At 41.5% G+C, this 17,816-nt stretch overlaps 1 protein-coding gene across 5 annotated transcripts in view; it reads left to right on the top strand.

Annotated features, from left to right (window-relative positions):
• The window catches only part of BMPR1B (bone morphogenetic protein receptor type 1B), a 234,450-nt gene that overhangs the window by 158,933 nt on the left and 57,701 nt on the right, over positions 1–17,816 (top strand). Inside the window, exon 1 of one of the 5 annotated variants that reach the window (XM_048303637.1) lies at positions 1,331–1,372. The exons of the other annotated variants lie outside the window; for them this stretch is intronic. The gene's annotated coding sequence lies outside the window, so the exon portion shown is untranslated. Of the gene's footprint in view, positions 1–1,330; positions 1,373–17,816 lie in introns of those variants that run through there. 5 annotated transcript variants of the gene reach the window in all.

Here is a 17,816-nt window from a genome sequence, read left to right as displayed (position 1 = left end):
TTTGAAGCCAAATACCATTTGAAGCGTAGTAGTGGAATTTACCCACTGAGATGCCAGGCTTCTGTGAGCTACAGCAGTCCAGTATCAGTGCCAAACTGAGCAAACATTGTCACAAGTGACCTGATGAATCACAAACCCTACTTTTCCCATTCTTATAGACAAAAATAATAGTGGTCATTAATTAATACTATATACTGATTAGGAGTTTAATTGAAAATACCTAGCTTACCCCTGCTCATTTTTTTTTTGGGGGGGGGAGGGGGTTTGCTTAGTGGTAGTTGGGAGCCTCTTTTTATTATGGTACATCAGTTTGAAAATTTTCCCATTATACTGCTGCATTTTGAAGTGTTTTAAGGATCTCACCTGTGTTTTGCTCAAGAACATGGACCACATACTTCTGCTGCTTGATGGCGTAAGACTCGCTTAAAACGTGTTCCTGTTATAAGGGGCGGATGTGTAGATTGTTCAAAAGCTGTGTGGATGTGGCGCTAGGGGATGTGGTTTAGTGGTGAACATGATGGTGCTAGGTTAACTGTTGGACTTGCTGATCTTAGAGGTCTCTTCAGAATTTATCTGATTCAATGATTCTGTGGGTTTGCATCCATTGATGACCTGCTGACGTAGAGGTCTATAAAACCTAGCCATAGATGAGGTGGCTTTGCTTTAGTGCGCGCAGCGGAGGAGTGACACAACTGCTGTGCATGTGTGCCCGTGAGGGGCGAGGTTAAATCCGTATGTGTGGCTGATTCACTAACAGGCTTATAGGGAAATCCTGCACTTCGCAAATATTCGAGCAGCTCATTTAGTCCTTGAATAATGACACCATCTCAGAAGGTGTTCGTAGCAGTTGTGCGGTGACAAGCTGCAGGGAGGGTGCCCGTTCTGAAACCGCGCCGGGCAGGAGCGGCGGTGTCGGTTCCTCCTCGTTCCCGGCTGCCATCGGCTGCTGGCGAGGGCTTTCTGCGCGGGGCAGGGTCGCGGTCCGGAGCGCGTCTTCCCTGGCCGAGGAGGCGTTTGATGTGCGAAAGCCCGAAGGCGTTTGGCGGGATGGCTCCGGCTTCCTTGCGGGGCTGTGCCTGTGCCGGGGCAGGGCGAGCCCGGGCTACCTCTCCCGGCCGCGCCTCCCCCGCGCCGCCTCCGGCCCGGCTGCCCCGTGGTGTCCGGCGGCAGGGGCGCAGCCCGGCGGGAGGGCGCTGCCCCGCTGCCTCCCGCGGGCCCGCCGCCAGCGCTGCCCTGCCTGGCGGAGCCGGCCGGGGGCAGGAGCCGCCGGGGGCGGGGGCGCGGCGAGGAGGCGGCCGGGGCCGGCGGGCGGAGCGGGGCCGGAGCCGCGGCTCTCGCTGGGAGCCGGCGCGGCGCTGGCAGCACGCCCGAGGTGAGCGGGGAGGGACGCGCGGACCGAGGGGGGAGCGGGCGGCGGGAAGGTGCCTGCGGACGGGGCGAGGGGGGAAGGATTTTAGCTCCGGGCTGCCGCTCTGGTGCTGCTGCGTGCGGCGGTGCGGGTGATGCTCCGGAGGCGCACGGCGTGCGGGGACGGCCGGCGCGATGGGGCGGCGGGAGCTGCTGCTCTCGCTGCTGTTCGCTTTCTGGTAGTGCCACTTGGGGCAACTTGCACCTCTCAAAAGAAGTTTTAAAGAAGCTGAGTTATATTAGATCTTCCTTTAGAAATCTTGAGCGTTTCAGGCTTATGCTTTTTATAACTTTTGTCTGGTTACCCCTTTTAAAAGCGAGGGGTTTTTTTATTAGTAGCTATGGACGTAGGAAACACTGTGCTGGTTTCATAGGAAGACCGAATTTGTTCATGTTTCAGTCTTAGAAGGAAAGCATCATGCTAATTGTAAGTGAAAATGCCGTATTTACCCATCAAGAAGCAAAAATTTGACATAGCTAATAAGAAAAGGAGACACTAATTAGCAGTAAACAGAGATTGCAGTAAGGCAGAATTGTGATTGACAGCAGAATCATAGTAGTTTTATTCATTATAGAGATGAAAATAAGGAATGTGTATTAGAGGATTTGAAACATACAAAAATTGCATTTGAAAACAAGTTCTGGGCACAGTAAATGAGCTGACGTGTTTTCAGGAGGTTTTTTTTGGGAATTTATAAATGTGCTTACAGTAGCACTTCATTCATGTATTGATCTTCTTTGGAAGAACTATGAAATTACTGTCATTGAAGACTTGTTTCTGTGTTAAGCTTGGTGTTTCTAGGAAACTGGTAAATAGTTTAATGAAGCACTCCTGGATGTTTTGGCTTGGATGTTTTCATTACCAAGCATTTAGCTAGCAAGCTGATAATCACATCTGAAAAGAGAAAAAAATATGCATAGCAAGGAAGTTTTTTTCTTTTTCCCCATAAATTAGTCAGTTGTGTTACCCAAACAGGTGAACTTTCTGTGACTTCACCTGCAGCGCTTGAGCACCAACCATGAGTTTCCCTGATGCTTGAAATGGTTTTACTCTGGCTTCCTTAGTAAGATATGCTAAAGCTAAGGAGCAGAAGAAGCAGCAGTGCAACTCGTGCAGTCCGTTTGTCCTGAAAGCTTTCATGTGGTGGGAAGTGAATGCAGTGTCCATGGGAGCAGCTGGGCTTGGGGAGAGCGTGGTAGATGGCAGAGCAGCAGCTGGTCTGCAGGAGTCCTAACCAAGTGTAACAGTGTGTGCAGTTCAGATTCAAGCTTGCAGTCCTTGGTCAGCATTTTCTCCTTGAATCACAAAACTGCGGTAGTGATGGTTTTTACCTAATGTTTGACTTCATTTTCAGGCATCACTGCAGAAGCTGTGTATGAGGCGTAGGAGTGAGAATGCCATACAGTTTGGCATGGGATTGACAAATTTTATGGATTTTGGAAGATACTGAAAAACGAGTTTGAAACCATTAACTGGTGCTGTTCTTCCTAAGTGATACTTGTGTGACATGGAGACTCTGGACGAACTGCAGTCACACCTGACTGACCAGTCCTGAATATCTTTGCAGGGGCCCTCAGTATTCTGGCAGCACCCTCTGCTGCCGAAGTGGAGAGTGCAGCTGGGGCTGCATCAATTTCCCTGAAACCAGGAGTCAGAAATGTACCTGAGTCTTATTAGGTTCTCTGCTCCCTTTTAAAATTTTGATGAGTAAATGCTTTGACACTTTGTGCATGATCCCTGGAAATCAAGGGGCGGTCCTAGATTATCCTCAGAGTTATCCATACCAAAATAATGTGCTCCTAAAGATCCTGACAATCTTGGCGCAATGACCTCCAAGGAAATAATATGTATTCTGACTTAGGAACATCTGCAAGGGGGATTAGCAGATCTGTGGAAGAAATGCAGTAGGCTGCTGAGTGATGTGCACAGAAAACCTGGGTTGTCCAGAAGAGACCAGGATTTTTCCCTCTCTGCAGAATTCCAGGCACAAATATGAGCATGCAAAAATTATGTCAGAAGAAAAGATCCTCAGATACAGTGTCTTATCAACAGTGTAATTACTAGTGTCAGTAGGAGATTCCCAGTAATTTGAAACCTAGCTGCTTTTGAGTTCACTGTTTGCATTTGAAGTACATTCCCAACTTCCCTGCCAGTTGGGAGTCAAATCTTTTCTTGGTTTTTGAGCACTTGTCCAAGCTTCTTTATGAAATGCAACTAGTGTCTTGTGCAGCACAGGGTTTTTTCCCTCCCAAGGACTGTGTATTTCTTGTTTGCCAGCACCGCTCAGAGGGTGAGAGGCTTGTGCTGGGGAATCTTTGCCATGGAGTGACCAGTGGTTTCCCACAGGTGCTTTCAGCAGCTGCAGCCCAAAATCTTTCAGCAAATAAAGAAAGACAAAGTGATTGCAATTGAAGCTGAGTGCTTGAGGATAATTTTAGGAGCTAAATCTGTGGGGAAAAAAACCTTGGTAAGCGATGCATTATATAATTGTATTCTTTATGTATTTCTTTCTTTTTAATAACATCACCGTAACACTTTCTTTCTCCTACTCTTTGGGTTGTGGGTCAGTTTCAAGGCCAGAAATTGTTATGAAAAGAGAGTTTAAAATGAAATTAAGAGGTCTTTTAAGTAATTCAGTCCATGCCTCAGGCTGAGAGCAAGATCTTGTAAAGCTTTAATAATTCTAGCTTAAATTTGCTTAGTAGATACATCTATTCTTTATTCCCTCAAAGCTTCTGTTTCCTTGCAGGATGATCACAGTGAGGACATGAATTACTCACCTGTGGAGTTTGCCTTTTGGCTGTACATATACTTGGGGAGATCCTGATGGTTCCACATGGTTACTAATATCAAATATAGTTAGATCTTTAATGTGATGGCTGATTTGCACTAGATGCTAGGAATTTAGTCAATCCCTCTGAAACACACATGTATTTTTACCAAGATTTGGCTTCCCTTCAGTGATGAGGAGACCACAGGTTTCCAGGCAATCGGTTCCAGTGTCTCCTTATTTTCACCTCTAGAAAAATTAGTCTTAAGTGTTGTCTTTGTGCTAGCTCTAGCCCAATTCTATTTGTCTGGTCTTGAGTACCTCCAGTTACTTTTGCTGAACTTTGCTGTGCATTTTTCAGTCTCTCTGTATGTTCCTCAAAATGCAGGACTCAGACCTGAGCATTTCTTTATTTATGCAATTGCTTTTGTGCATGCATTGTTATAGCAGCTGAATATTGTGTTATGGTGTCTGAATAGCACCCCAGCTTCTCCCAAACATTTCTTCAACTTCTTAAGAATGTTTTTGAATGTTAGCCTCATCCTCCAGTTCACATGGGATCTTACTTGTCTTACGTTCGCAAGGCCTATATTTTATCCTAGAGGGAATTGAAATGTTTTTGACGTGGTTTGTTCATGACCAATGTTGGCTGTTGCTCATGTCTGTTTGTTGGAGCATTTTTGGCTGAATTTAATCTTCTCTAAACTTGAGATCAAAGTGTAAGGAAGAAAAGCAGAGCAGTTCACTCAGACTGAACTGTGGGTCTTGTGTTCGGGCTTTTGGACCGAGCACTATTTTCTGCTTCTATCTTGCATTGCAAAATTAGGGTAATTTTCCAGGCTGGAATTCAAACTCAAGGAGATTCTTTCTGAAGAAAATATTCAAAAATTAAGTCAGAAAAGATAATGTTTGTTTGAAAACTGAATCATAAATAATGTAGGCCAAAAGCTAATTTAACTGAATGGTTAGAAAAAATGCTTACTTGAGCTCGATGATGCAACCTAGAGAGTTGTACTGTCAAGGAAATTGGTGGAAAAAGCTGTTCTTACCAAACCTGCCGCTTTGTTTTAAAAACCCTTTTATCCCATAATCTGAGCAAAGTTCAGCTCAAAAAAACCCAAACAAACAACAAAATCCCCCAAAAATGTATGTTTCATAAGAGGCTGAGCTTTGGGGCAAAATTGTAGGTTTGGCCTAATTTCTTTGCATCTGTCACTGTGTAGCTGTGTCAGTCCTATACGTGGAATGAAGTGTAAGCCATAACTTACTGTAAAAATGGAGCTTTACGAAAACCTTGAGATCTTCCTTCCCATCTTAGTCATATGGGGTGGAGGCAGGATATTGATTTGGCAGATCTTTCCATCTTCTCATATTACCACTGGTGGCATCCCGAGTGGTGCTACAAATGAGCATCTTTTGAGTAGTCAGAAAGCTGACTGTGTTGCAGCCTTGTCCTCAAGTCATGTGTGGAAATCACAGAGAAGTCTTTCTGAATGAAAGAGTGTAGCACTTGTGAAAAATGTGGGGGAGAAAGTATGAGAAAATTGAGCAGGAACCAGTTGTATCTTCGAGGAGAAGCTTATGCCTATTTGCTCTCTGTTGTTGTACCCCAACTTCACACAGTGGAGTGACATACCAGCCTTTATGATTAATGGATCCAAAGCTGCAGAGACTTTGAGGAGAGGTAATTGTCAATTGTTGTTGCAATCTGGTGAATATATAAACCCGATGCAACGACATTTTTGGTCTAATTATTTGTCAGACAGTTCACTGCTTAAGGGATTTAGCAGGCAATACTGTACTTTGGTATAATCCAAAAGAATTTCATGTTGACTAGCTGGTCTGGTTGTTGTCTGGAGAAGTGCCACCTCCACCTCTGACATTTGTTGCTCCTTCATGCATTTTAACACTTAGAGACTTAAAGGTAAAAAAATTGTGGGAATTAGGAGATAGGAGCTGACACAGTTTGGCTTGTTGAGTTGAAGGATGATTCAGGAAGCATGAGGATAGGTAACCCTTGGGCTGTGTTACTTCAGAGATAGCAGTGTGGTGTAGTTGTACAGCACTCATTTAAAGTAATAATGTTTCAACTGTAAACTGATCCTAGTAACCACAGGAAAATCCACTTAAAGTTTGAACCCAGCTGTGAAATGCACAACCATGTCTGTGTTCACGGGGTTCAGACTGCAGCTGCTATGTGGTGTCCCCGGATATTAATCTCTCACTATTAATCAGCAATGAAAGTAGCTTATGGTGAGCATTACAGATGTTCGAAATGTCATCTCTTCAGCATCATACCTGGAGGGAAGATAGCAATACTTGGGTCTTTCCTTCTTTCATGCCCTCCCTGCTTGTTTTTCTAGGAGATATGGTTCAACTCAGGACGTAAGAAACGTACTTTGCACCACTTGTTTTGAACTGGAGTTTATCACCCATCCTCACCTGCCTGACCTTGACAGAGATACTGAGTTTGAAGGCCTGACTTGTTTTGCAGTGTGGCAAATACTTCACTTGTGTGATTTTTGAATGCCTGTTGTTCCAGATTCATTACTAGAAAGAATACTTGAAGTGGACTGAAACTAGATGTGCCATGTGTTAGCCAAAATAACCATGAAGCGTTTACTGAGCAGGTTACTTCAAAGACCTGAGTGATTTTAAACTTACTGGTTCTTTTGAGACTCACAGGACTATTCTTTTCCTTGAGTAATTTGCAGAAGTGGAGACTTTGCTCCTTTAGAAAATGAACAGGGCTAGTGAGTGTGTCAGTTTAGTTATCCAGACCAAAGACAGTCTTGTCTTTTTATTAACCTCTATTTGCAGCTCTTCTGTTTTTTAGCATTTGACACTGGAAACTGACTGTAGGGAACTTACTTTCTAATGCTACTGATGTTTATGATGTTTTTCTGTGGAGTTATGGTGATAGTGCAATGGCACTGATCATCTATCAGCAGATTTTGGGCTGTTGCTTCAGACACAATGTATTCTCGTAACAAATTGAAATGTGCACACTAAGCAAGTGTATTGTTCTTCCTGTGCTGAAATGTGGCTTTGCGTTGGCTTGGCAGCGTAAAAGGTACTCAAGCTGTAGCATATAAACATTCCATGAAAAGGAAATAGGATATTCGTTGCTCCTCTTTTGAAAGAGAGTTTGGGAAATGTTGCTTGCTGGGCTTCTTCAAATAAACTCCTGGTCTCCTTTGGGACAGCTCTGCTGTCCTGGCTCATCCGGTGGCCCTGTAATGCACTCAGGAGGTGTTTAAGGAGGACAAGGGTGATGGGAAGTGTCAGATTTGTCTCTGTTCCTGCTTTGCTGAAGTTAATGACCTTTTGGTTTCTGTTTTAAAAACATTCAGTGAGCTGCACAGAGAAGTGCAGCCCCTTTATTACTAATCCACAGTATAAATATTAGCCTTTTGTACTCATTTTGCTTTGCTAAGAAGATCACATCTGTGTGTGTTAAGTCATAGTTCTGTATTCGAAAGGATATTTGTATCAAGCAGGATTTCAAAGTAACAGAGTGCCAAATGATCACAAAGATTAACTTCTAAAAATTTTTTCTGGGTTTCTCAATTCCCCAAAGGAGAGAAAAGAGCATCTGGAAAGGGAGTGCTACTCTTTCCAAGGCAGTTGTTTGCAGAGGGATGAAACGTAGAAGTGCTGGGAAAGGAAAACCTGGTCATGTTCTGTAGTAGAGCTTATCACAGTGATAACAGATCTACTGGGATGGGCAAGACCTGGACTGTGGAGAGCCAGAGATGTTATCTATCTTTGGAGATTTTATTCAAGACATTTACCATGGGAAAAATTGAGGTATTTAGTATTTCCATGGCTTCACTTAATTGTAAATGTTATCTTAATTTATGCTTTCTGTTCTCTTTTACCACTCTTTTTTTTCCCCACTGCTCTTTTGAGGAAGCCAATACAAGTATGAAGTTTCAGGGAACAAATAGCCTGATGATGTGTCAGGATGTATGAAATTGCTTAAGTGTCTGATAGCATTCCCTTGAGTGTGAAAGAGGGCTTGTTTGTTTGTTCCAGCAGTATTTGGTGTCCAGTACACATTATCATTACCCAGAGTGCTCAGTGGGATTTGAGCTTCTTCCCAGCCTTCGAAATACTGAACTTTTGATGGCTAAGGAGTAAAACATAGTAATTTGTTTGAGCATGTTGTTTATAAATGTTTGATCCGCTGGTGTCACAGGCAGTATCTGCAGTCCCTGTTTCTGGAGTAAGTGGTGTGAATAAAAGCTAAGCAGCCTGCATGCAACATAAGCACCTTAGGAGCTCCATGAATACCACCACTATATCCTAACCTAAGCCGATTGGGTGAAAAATGTGGTTTCCTGTCTTTGCTTGAAAAAAATATTTTTCAGGATTACTGACATGCATACTGCAAATGTAATTTTCATAAATATTTCATCTCTTTCTTATGCTCAATTTAATGTATCAAAGCCACACAGTGCAGGAGACATCTGGGATTGTGCTTAAGCAGCTGGGTTTCATTTGCAGGAGGTTTCTAGCAAATTTCTCTTTCTTCCCAAACACAGAATATCTTGGTGACTGTGCAGAGCACTGGGAAAATCAGCATGAGTGACATAGCTTCAGAAACAGATGGGCTTAGTTTCTTCCTTTACCTGGGTTAGGTACCATCTACGGTTTTTCATTTGAGGCTTTGTTTTGTTATTGGTCAGCCTAAGAAGCAAGAGAACTTTTATTTTTTTTCTAACCATGGCAACTTGTATACAGAATGAACTTTAACAGCAGCCAGCTACATTTTCCTTTAGTAGTAAAAAGGATAGAAATGCTAGTCTGAAATGTCTGAAATTGACTATCTAATTCTATATTGACATATGCTGCAATCAAGCAACATATATATTAAATAAATTAATTATTAATTGAATACCTCTTCTAAAATCTGAATGCATATTAATTAGGCAAATGTGACATTATATTAACCTCTTTTCTATTGTGACTGAGTAACAAGTGAAAACTCAGTATTTTGTTTAAATTTTTAAATGTATTCTGTTTGATTAAGGGCCACCAAGTAGATTTTGTTGAATGAATGATGGTTGCCTATGGGAAGTCACCAGCTGAAAATATAGCTACAGATGAAGAAATAACATTTCCACCTTCTGAATCTGTCATTACCAACTTCAGTTTTGCAAATAAATTTAGACTTTGAGAGCATTTTTTCAGATCAGTCTTCAAAGAGCTGGAACATCTCATAAGCTTTATTATTTTTTAAATGTAGTTTTCTGTATGTTCTCTTAGCAGTTCAGTTGTTAGTAGCTTCCTGAAGATGTACTTTATTTATTGTTTTTGCTGCCTTATAAACTGGAAAATAAGTAAATGTTTACCAGAGGTCATCAGTAAAAAAAGGGACGGTAAAAGATTTTCTGAAGTTACTATGGGGTTTGTAAAACTTTTATCTGGTTCCGTCCAGTTGTTACTAACATGTCTTCCCTTCAAAAAAGGAGAGATAAAAATTCCAGCTATAGCTGTAAAGAAGAAAATTTGAGAAGGTTTTTGCTGCAAATAGGGATAGCACAGCTGCAGTAGGCATTTTAGCTGGACAGTGAGGATTAAACTGTCTAGGGAGAGTCTTGTTCATGTGGGAAAATTGGGGCATGGAATTGCTGCCCTGTATGAAATAGAGATGCTGGTATGTGTAATGGTTTCTCCTTGCTAGTGGCTGTGTTATATGTGCAGAAATTCTCTTAGATTACAATTCCCATGCAAACCCAGATACCGAAGTGTAGTGATATTCTGACATTTTTACCGGTCCATTCTCTTTAAAATGGAGTTCTCCAAAATGTTTGTGATTGATCCAGTATCTTTAGTAGCAGCCAGTGATAGCTGACACTATCATTGGGGGTGGTTTTTAACAGTACTCCGCAGTGCTTTGGTTTTTGAAGGGTTTTACTGCTTATCTTAGGCTGGCTGTTCTCTGTGACAGAGGAAGATGCTGTGCTTTCTACAACCTGAGAAGGATTCAGTCTGGAATATCTGCTGTCATTGTACTTCGTTAATTTTTTTAAGTTAAGCACTCTATTATAACTTTGACATAAATCCCTCAGAAATTCTTTTTTTGGGGGCCAAAAAAGAGTCCTAGACACTTTCTGCGTCTGTGGACATGGATGACAATCATGTACATGTTTTGTGTAATAATAAAATAGTAAAACCGAAGAAAAGCAGACTAAATCTCCTAAACAAATAAAATGGAATGCCACTAAGTTATGGAAACACATCAACTGCCTGGGCAGTTTTTGTGTAGAAACCTAACCTTTTTAACCAAGCTTCTTTCCCTTGGAACATGTTTGTGCAGTCAGCTAGCATCCAGCCACCAAAGAGTGCTAAAATAAACCTAGTGTTACAGCCTTCCTTTTGTAACAACTATCTTACGGTTATTTTAGGTAACAAAGAGAAGTAAAGCCTAGCTGGTGTAAAAATAAGGGAAAATAAATTCTGTCTCTAAAACATACGGGTTTTAATAGGTGAAAAAGTTCTTGTCTTTCTGCCACGTCTATAAGCAACATGATTGCAGAGTCCTGTGAACGTTTAGAGAGCAAGGAGGGAGTTCAGTCTGGGGCTTTACAGCCATGGGTGACAGCACCTACTGACAACAAACTCTGCCACTTGTGTGCTTTCATGTCCTGGCACTAAGATGACATTGTTGGTTCTGGGAAGCACCTTCCTGCTCTCAGTGAGCAGTGCTTAGATGGGTGTTACATTGGAGAAGGGCTGCAGCCCTGCCACGGACATGCTGGGAAGTGGAGGACAAATAGCAAAGATGAGAACTGCTGCAAAAAATTTTCATGAATGGTGCGCTGCTCCCACTTCTCTCCAAGCAAACTGTTTGTACTAGTGGGCAAACACCTTCCACACTTGGATTGAAGAGCTAGAGGAATGCTGTGGTCCTGTGGTTAGGTTTGCACTTACACTAGTTTAGGTTTAACACTTACGTCTACACTAGAAGGATTTTCCAGAGCTAAGTAAAGTTTGTGGTGTTAATCTTTGTCACATTTTTATATAAATACAAAAAATATATAGAAATCTGTGCTTTTGAAATTGTTGGCTAGAATGACAAGGTTTTTCTTGCTGTGTGACAGCATTAATGATTTTCATATTTTCGGTGTGCATTGGCATGCTATTTTTTCTATTTATACAATAAATAGACAGTATTAGGGGAAATTTCAGTTACGAGCAGTGTGAAAAAGAGCTATTAAACCCATCATTGCAAGCATTTGGTATAACCCTACCACTCCTCCTGCTCCAGTATCTCTTGTGTGTTTAATATTTTAGTGGTAGTAAGCAACCCTTTACGGAAGGAAATTATAAAGCTAAATTTTCTGAAAAAAATTGTGTTTAGTTCACTAATGACCTTTCAAAGATATAAAGCTTTGTAGAATAATCCCACCTAGATGCTCATTTGATTTGTGGATCCAGATCCACAGAAGTTCTGCAGTTGAACCAAGTTTGGCTCATTTCAGTGGGAGTTAGTCACAAAGATACCCTTGTGAATCTGGTCTGTTCTTCTGTTTTACCTTCTCTCCTGCAGAATGGAAACAATAATGCAGTCTGACTCCACAGAGCTGTTTAGGACAGATATTAATTGGGAGTAGCTGTCTCCACTGGCGACAAAGGCCATAGAAATATTTGTAGATACATTATAAACAGTAACAGACTGCTGCTATTTCGTATGATGGACGAAATGGCTTTCAAAATCCGAGTGGTCCTGTGGCAGCCCACTTAGGCTGTGAGGTACTGCCATGTTACATTCCTGTTGTTTTTCTTGGGGCAGCTTAATCTAAAATGATGGAGAATAAATCTCCCTTGCAGAATGGCAGAGAGTTTGCCTGACTCTCAGACAGGATCTTCAGTTGTGAAGGCATCCATGTTTTGACCTCCTTGCAAGAAACATAGAAGGGATGTGGCAGAGAAAGGGTGTGTGTTCAGCACTCCATGACTGAATCTGTTAATCTGATCTCCTGCCTGATCTGGACCAAAGAATTTAACCAAGTCCTTAATGCACTCAAAGTAATACATTTTAAGGAGAGTAACATGGCATTGAGAAAGAAAATTTATAGACCTTAAATGATGTCAACTATTAAGTTTCATATACCAATTAAGTCACGCTACACAAGCCCAAACCAGATGAAAAGACCTTTCCTACTGCTACATTCAAATTATCTGCATTTATGTTGTATACGCAACCTTTGTTTGACCTCTGTGCATATGCATTGCTGTGCAGTCTTCAGTTGCATGATAACAGATTAACTTTTCCATTGGACCCCTCTTTCTTCAGTGTAAAGGACGAGCAGCCCTCACTTAATGAGTCCCTATTTGTTATTTTACTTTGTGTGAGCAGCACCTTATTTACCACATGCTATTAAAATCCTGCTGAGGCCATAATTATTCATTTCCTCACATTTTTTTTCCTGAGACACCCATCATTATAAAATCATTAATGTAACTTCAGTTCAGTTTTACAAATCACCAAGGTTAGACAAAGGGATATCTGTCCCCCCATTTACCAGGCAGAGGATGGCTCAGGCTAGAAGACACCCCAGGCTGCGGTTTCATATTTGGGTAAAACCAGCCTAATTTATCATGTGAGCAGCAGTGTACAGCTCCTTGCTGTTGATTCCTCTTTCTGCTGGTCCCTGGGACTTAGACAGCTGCGTGGTGGAGCAGATCAATGATGTGCCTGCAAAATAACGTCACCAAAACAGAAGGAAATTGGACTTTTGCCTGGACTGTCTCTTTCAATGGAACCATGTTCTGACATGGATAAATCCACTTGTGACATCATCATTTTGCTACATGCTTGGTTTTGAGGCACTCTGGGCTCCAGCCTTTGGCATGCACTTACTTGAGGTGAAGCATGGCCTTTCTGGCATCAGTGAGGCCTGTGAGTGCTCAGTGTGCTGGGTGATCAGAACTGAGGTTTTCAGGTTGAGCACATGGAGGAGTGGAGCAAAGAATTGGGCACCACTTGAAAAGAGAGTGGCTTAGATGTTTGTTCTGGCTTCCCCCCCAGATATTGCTGGGGGAAACATGTCACAGCAAAGCATCAAGTGGCATTGCTTGCAGATCATTCCTTCTCTTTTTCCTTTTTTAGTAGGTTTTTTTCTGCTCATGGTTATTTACCTCACCTAGTTTTTAAGTTTCTGGCAATAATTAAAAAAGGGTTTTACACACAGTAATAAAATATCCTTTATTAAACTTGCAGAAGTAACACTAATTCAGCCATCTCCTAAGTAGGCAGGTGGGTAGGTGAGTTGATGATTTTTTTAAAAGTGTGCTTTTAACATATTGTGGTTTTATGGGTTATTGTTTAGACTTTGAAAAAAATCAAGTGGAAACCAGAAATCCTCTCATGTAGCACACCCCCTCATTGTGCCAAAGCATGATGCAGCACAGTGACCATGCATATCCATGTCACAAAACTTTTCCCTTGAGTGAACAAAGTGGCACAAATAATAGGTTGCAAATGTCCATGTGTCTGGCACTTGGAAGGGACAGGATGTTTTCCTAGGGCCTTGCAGACAGGTTTTTCCACAGAGGAATGATAAGATTCAACAAATCAAAGTGCAATTCGAAGCTGCAGGGAAACATCCAGAGCCTCTTCTTTTCACTTGACTCAATTTTCCCCAGCACATTCCCCTCCTTACGTGAATTTTTATAGTTCCCAGATTTCTCAGCTCACTTCTGCTGCTTACCAGTTTTGTGTCTGATGCTTTTTCTCAGCTTTCCAGTCCAGCGTGGTCTGTCAACCCATTTGGTTTCCTCATCAGTTTCCAAACATTGGGATGAACAACGCCATCCCCTGTGCTGTTGCACGCCTGCCATAGCCTCTCACAGGCAGGAACTGAGGCTGCTGGAAAAGTCCTGCTGAGCTGTCATATTCCTTTGGAGGTGACATTGTCAGGAAATTAACTCTTCTGATCCTTGGGGTCCGAATTAGTACAGCCAGGGAGGGTTACTGATTTATTATTGGGCCAGGCTGGGTCAGATCTTTGAAGGAGCTGCAACAAATACACACCTTGTTCAAACTATTCTGCTCATGGGTAAAGATTTCATTTAAGAAAAGCTTAACAGAGCTGCTTCCTGGAATGTACTGTAATGCTTCAAATTATATTTACTACAAGCCTGTCATATTTAAATATCACAGAATCACGGAATGGTTTGGTTTGGAAGGGACTTAAAGATCATCTAGTTCAAACTGCTGCCTCTGCCATGGGCAGGGACACCTTTCACTAGACCAGGTGGCTCAAACCCCAGCCTGGCCTTGAACACCTCCAGCAACGGGGCATCCACAGCTGCTGTGGCAACCTGTTTCCAGGGCCTCACCGCCCATATTGCTTCCCACTACATTTGGAAGTCTCTAGGTGTGTGTGCCACTGATAAAAATAAAGGTCTTAGGAGAAAAAAAGAAAAAAATCAATCGGTGAACACTTTGAACAATTTTTTCTTTGGACTCACATTATCAGTATTTTAGGAGTAATGGAAATCTCATGGCAATGTGTGCATCCAGTTTAAATCAATGGTTTTTAATTTTTTTTGGAAATATTTCCAATAATGCTCAGTGTAGCACTGGAATGGCTTATGCTTTGTAGCCTTTGGCATGTGATTCATCGCTCAGGTTACATTGGTAGCACGCTCCACACCATTCATTTCAACAGGAGGGAGGAACTTGGAATCTCACAGGATCAAGGTTGTTATTTGGATGATTTTTGTATCCCTATAATCCCTAATGCCACCTGGCAGAGATTTTTTTCTTTGATATATGTTATCAAAGTGAAAAGGGATGTTTCTGCTGCTGTTAACAGTCAGCTGTAGGGGATGTTAACTCTGCTGTTTGGGGGGGGGGGGGGGGGGGGTGGTGTTTGCCCTTCTCTGCCACTTTCATCTCTTGATTCTAAGAAAGGAATTTTTTACTTAAGCAAAACATAACCTTTCCCTGTTGGCAGCTGGGAGAATAAGGATTAAGTTCACTAAACAAAGCTCAGTGCCCTTGTCAGGTCTCTCTTTTCAGAAGGTCTCCAAAGCCATAGTAATCAAAAGGCAGGTTTCAGGCAGAGCATTCCTTCGAGGTACCTGTTGGATGGAGCTGAGCACAGTATCCATGAGGTGAATTGTGCTCTAGCAGTGCATACTCTTTGGAGATTTCCCCTGAAACTTACTGGACGCAGACCATAAGAAGATACAAGACATTTCTGCAACATTGCAAGCACTTGGTATCTGTTTCCTTAACCCCCCTGAGAAGACACATGAAGGAATTTTTTGCAATAGCATTTTTCCTCCCTGTTTTCAAATATTCTTTTCCCTGTTAGGGATCCAGGCTGTAAGGAAAATGTTCTTCCTGCTAATAAAGAACTGGTATTGCCTGGCAGCTTCAGTCCAGCTGAGTTGACTGGTGGCTCTTGATCTCCTTTCTTGTGCATGACCCGTGTTGGCTTGACTATTTATCATCATCTTTCACACTACACTGCAAATACCACTTTTCACCTTCCCCTATAAATTAACAATTCAGTTGCATATATACACATGGCAATTCTCCGCTAAATACCAAGTTCTCCAGCTGTGCATAAAGAACATAAAGCTTTGGAAGGCAGAATTTTACTGCTCTGACAACCAAAACCCCAACTGACAGAAGCTGCTATTCACAAGAGAACTCATACATTGAATAGGGGAAGATATGGTAAATTGTGTTGTTTGTTACAACTTCAGTTTGACTCATTTGAAAAATCAAGGCAGTTTATAAAGTAGCTTTGTATTTCAAAATATTGATTAGCCGTTTGGAAAAGAAAAAAAAAATGATTGTGTAGATGAAACTGAACGTCTTCCAAGGGAAATAGCATTAAACAATTAAAGGTCTGGAGACAAATGTGATATGGATTTTCTTATTTGAAAGAGATGTTTTCTTGCCTGCGTTAAAAATAATCTCAGAGGAGATTAGGAAACATGGGTAGAGTCACAGTGCAGTTTTTAATGTTGCTTTGTTCTTCTGAGATTAAACTCTTACGATCGAAGAAACACACTGCAATGTTCAATGTGTAATAAAAATATGTTTTAATTTAGCTTAAGGCTTGCTACAACTTCGGAGTCTCCAGAGCTAAGAAAAACCAAAATACTGTAGTCTCCTTATTTCCAAAGCTTCAGTTTCTCTTCAAAACAATTTTACCCTGAGATCCTTAGCAATTCTTCAGCTGTTGTTTTCCTTTTTTTTTTTAAACTTCTCCTTGGAGATAACAGTCTGGGACAGGGGGTTGGACCCAGATGACCTTTAAGATCTTTAAGGTCCCTTACAATTCAAACCATTTTATGATTCTAGGATTTCAGACTGTCACCAAGATTCATGCTACAACTGATCTAACCTCTATTCATATTCTGATGTGAATACTGTAAGGGGAACAGTATTGTTGGAATCTTGGAATTCCTATGTCGGAATGATCTTGATAAGAGCTCTGAAGAGGATAGGTCTTTTGGCTTGGTAACAGTAATACAGTCACCATAATACCATAATACATGTTTTATGAGCATTACTTTGAAACGTTTTGGGTTTAGGTTATTTTCTTTATTGTTCATTAGGCCAAGTTAGAATTTCAATGTTATGCAATTAAAAAGTGAGAGTACATTAAAAGAATTTTGATGTACTAAAAATTAGGAGGCTTAGATTCAGTTTTTGAATGAGTTGAATTTGGATTTTGAGGTAAATTTGTAAAGAGTGACAGACAGTAAGTCTGCAGAGAAGTTTGAATTGTCTAGGCTCTCCCTCCCTGAAGGCACTGTACCTAAACCATATCTGACACCCATTTGTCTAATGATTTTTTAAACCTTTGAGAGGAAATGTTTATTCTTGCACCTCTGTAGACAGTCTGTTTCCATTCTTCGTCAGGCTTTCAAAGAAAACTTGATCTTCTGGATGTCTGAGATCTCAGTGTTCAAATTTCATCCTTTGTTTCTCATCGTGTGCAAGTGCACATGGAGCAGGGGTACATTTCATCTGTCTTTGCAGAGGCCTTTTACTTATTTCAGAGCTGTTACCATGTGGGTCTTGTCTCCAGACTGAACAAATCTCATAATTGTAATCTGTCCTCATAATTAATTGTTTTAAAATTGGTGAAGGTACTTTTTGTGATGTTCTGGATTTGTTTTTCACAAGTTTTTGTCCCCTAGGAGCGATGCTGCCCAAAGCACAACACTGCTCTTAAAGTGAATTTCGTGCCCTGAGCAGGAGGCTTGTTTATCCTTTCTTACACAGAATAGTCTTTTGATATCTCCTGATACTGTAACTGCTTTCTCATAAATTATTACACTAATGACTTACATTAAGTCAGTGACCTCCTGTCTGATGCTGCAGATTATTGACTAACCAGTTGTTCTCATGTTGCATTTGTGCACCAAATTATGACATTTCATTCTCTGGACTTGTCCTGACTTGAATTTGTGGTGTGTCAGAAACGTCTCAAATGGATTTGTCATCAGTGCACGTTGTTCCTGTTGTTAGTAATTGCTATTTTTACAGATGGTTTGTGAGCAGGTTGAAATTACAGACTATAGTAGTACCGGCAGCTGTACATGAAAATACATCCTCAGTGCTGCCAGGGGAGGGAGCTGGAGCTGCAGGTGGCA

This window comes from Corvus hawaiiensis, chromosome 5 (genome assembly GCF_020740725.1).
Source record: "Corvus hawaiiensis isolate bCorHaw1 chromosome 5, bCorHaw1.pri.cur, whole genome shotgun sequence".
Taxonomy (NCBI): Eukaryota; Metazoa; Chordata; class Aves; order Passeriformes; family Corvidae; genus Corvus; species Corvus hawaiiensis.
Note: the sequence above shows the minus strand (reverse complement) of the source record. Positions and strands in the feature narration are given on the sequence as shown.